Source organism: Oxyura jamaicensis, chromosome 3 (assembly GCF_011077185.1).
Source record: "Oxyura jamaicensis isolate SHBP4307 breed ruddy duck chromosome 3, BPBGC_Ojam_1.0, whole genome shotgun sequence".
NCBI classification, from domain to species: Eukaryota; Metazoa; Chordata; class Aves; order Anseriformes; family Anatidae; genus Oxyura; species Oxyura jamaicensis.
The window spans coordinates 43,730,223-43,733,055 of record NC_048895.1 but is presented as its reverse complement, the minus strand read 5'-3'; positions in this window follow the sequence as shown (position 1 = coordinate 43,733,055).

Below are 2,833 nucleotides of genomic sequence, written 5' to 3'. Positions count from 1 at the left end.
AAAGGAGAACCAGGAGAATCTGCTTTTTTTTTTTTTTTTTTTAAATAATGGGGTTTTTGATTGTTTCACATGTAAATTTTGTTTCCTTAACATCATAGTACCCTTCAAAATCACCATACCGTCAGATGGAAGTTGAATATCTAAACCACAATCATTAGGACTGCAAGACAATTATGAATTTTATCACTTCGCTTTCAAATAGTGTCACTTTTCTGAATAAGTCTAGTTCAGTAGATTTTGAGGAGAGTATCATTAAAACAAATAAACAAACAAAATCAGGTTGCACAACAGCTTAGCTAACAGTAAAAATGAAAGTAATGCTTTGCATACAGTGGCATTGTTTATGGGATGGAGGACACTGAAAGTAATTCCATTATCATAATTATGGCCTTAGTAAAGGTTTGCTGTGTATTGGAAAAACAAAAACAAAATCAATCAAACCACCACCACCAACAAAAAACACAAAATACAGCAAAGCATTCAATATCAACATACATCCAGAAAGAACACTCATCTTAAAACATTGTTTACTATAGGTAAATTTGCCTCATAGTTTGTTTTTCAGACTTCTGGACCAGGATTTCTGAAGCTATTTTTTGTCTGATTTTAAAATGAGGTTTAAGAATATGGCCCATCCTTTCTGCCTGGCTCCCCTACTTCTCAAGACCTCATCACCTTACACTTGTACATAGTACAGCTGTTTAGCTGTGGCAGTAGGTGGTCTAATGAAATATTACCACACTATTTCTTCAAGGACTCCTTTGGCTTCTTGTGTCATTTATCCCTCTCAAAATCACGGTGTTTACTTTGGACTGTTTTGCTGGAATTGCTTCTTGGTGCCTGATTGATTTGATGAAAAGAAGGACAGGCCGCCAGTGCCCCCTGGCCCCCTTTAATAACAGAAATGCTTCTCGGAGGGCTGGCAGCGTGCACTTGCTCTAGGCGCTGCTCCAGGTTTCCTCTGAGGAGCCTCTCTTTGATGACACATTGCCTGCTTGGAGGAGCCCTGTTGACATCACCAGAGTTGGCTTCCCCTGAATGCTGGCGGTAGGAGATGCAATTCAAGGAGACATGAAAGGCACAGGAGGATGGGGGAAGGAGTCGTCTTTTGCGAGTTGCAGATCAAATACCTGGTTTTTCCTCCAGAGCCAGAAACAGATTTCGCTGATGCCAGCCTTGGAAATTGAAGCTGTCAGCCCAAGCACAGCTGGAACACCAGCTGAACTGCTATTGTTTGTTTAGTGACAACAGTTGTTCTCAATGAGAACCTCCAGAAAACAGTATTGGTCTGGAGAGGAAGGATGTTGCTGCTGCTGTGAAGTACCAACTATCAGCATCTCCCTGCTCTGACTGAAGCAGTTGTTGAGAGCTCTCAGCACTTTGTAGGCAATGATTATTACCTCATTATTAGGCCAGTGGGCAATTAAAGCTTTCAGATATTCCCACACAGAACTGATGAAGGTTTACAAACATGAGGTTCTGATTCTCACTACTGCTATGAAGTATGACTACTGAAACATTTATTTCCACTTCGAATATTTGTTCATATGTCTACTCCATTGTTGGTATGCATACACAGTATGGGGTTGAAATCTAAACTATTTGGCTAGCAGTGTCCACTGGGGACACTCCTGCTTTTTGCACTTTCACCTGCTTTGATGCTGTAAGTGTAAAGGGCTGCTCAGGTATAATATCACAATTTCTTCTCAGCATTCATGTTCTCCCAGTAGAATCATATATGGCATAGTCAGTACATACAGTAGCTTTAGCTTAACAGTGTTGATTAGGTAGTTGTTTCCTTGATTTTTTTGATCGGTTTATGGGTAGATAGTGAATGAGCTTCCTTATTTGTGATAAACTGTCCCACACTAGGATTGCTGGATTGGAACATAGCTCATCTTTTAAGACAGCACTACTGTACTGTATTTACTATTTAAATAAAGTACTTCTTTAGAAGGAAGGATGTCAGAAACTAGAACAAGTATCTAAAGATGCCATTTTACTATTTATTTTCCTACACCTTTCTCTATTCAGTATTATTTGAAACTCCATCTGAAAACCTGTAGTTCAGAGCTGAAGTTCTTCTGAGCTCTGTATTCTCAGTCTTCAGCCTCACTACTTCTGCTTCAGCAAGCTCTAGTCACCCTCATACTTTTTATCCTGCAGAGAATATTGCTTTTGAAGGGTGTGTTTTTTTTAGGACAGCATTAATTGCATGTGCAGCATATGTGAAACAACTCTTTAGGCAACTTTTGTCAGTTTATTCACTGTTGTAGCAAAGGGACTCTGCAAGAAAAAGCTCAGACTTCAGAAAGTGGAGACCTAGTCAGCATCTGTAGCCATGTCCTTACCTAATTATCCCTGTTGAGACTGGAGTAACTTTTATCATTGCTTTCAGAGTCCAGTGTCTTTGTTTAGTTCAGTAATAGAGAGGGCATCAACACTGTGCACATTTCCATCATTAACTGAAATCCATGCTTGTCCAAAATGAAATTTACAGCACTGAGTAACTGACAAGGAAGTATAAAGGGTTAGGCCAGGTGTCATCTACATCTTAGATGGGTAAATCTCATTTCTGTTCCCTCCTTCACTCCCCCCATTTATTTACCAGAATATCATCTGTCTCATACATCTGGAAACACAGCATTTCTTACAGCCACAGCTGCAATTGGGACATTGTTATATACAGACCAAATGGTCAATCTTTTATGACTAGTATTCCTTTGGAAACTGTGATTTAACCGTTGCCCTCAGCTAACCATTAAAGCTAACCATTAACAATATCAAATCATTTCTGTTTCCATCTTCAAGAGACCTTGGTATTTCCCAGGTA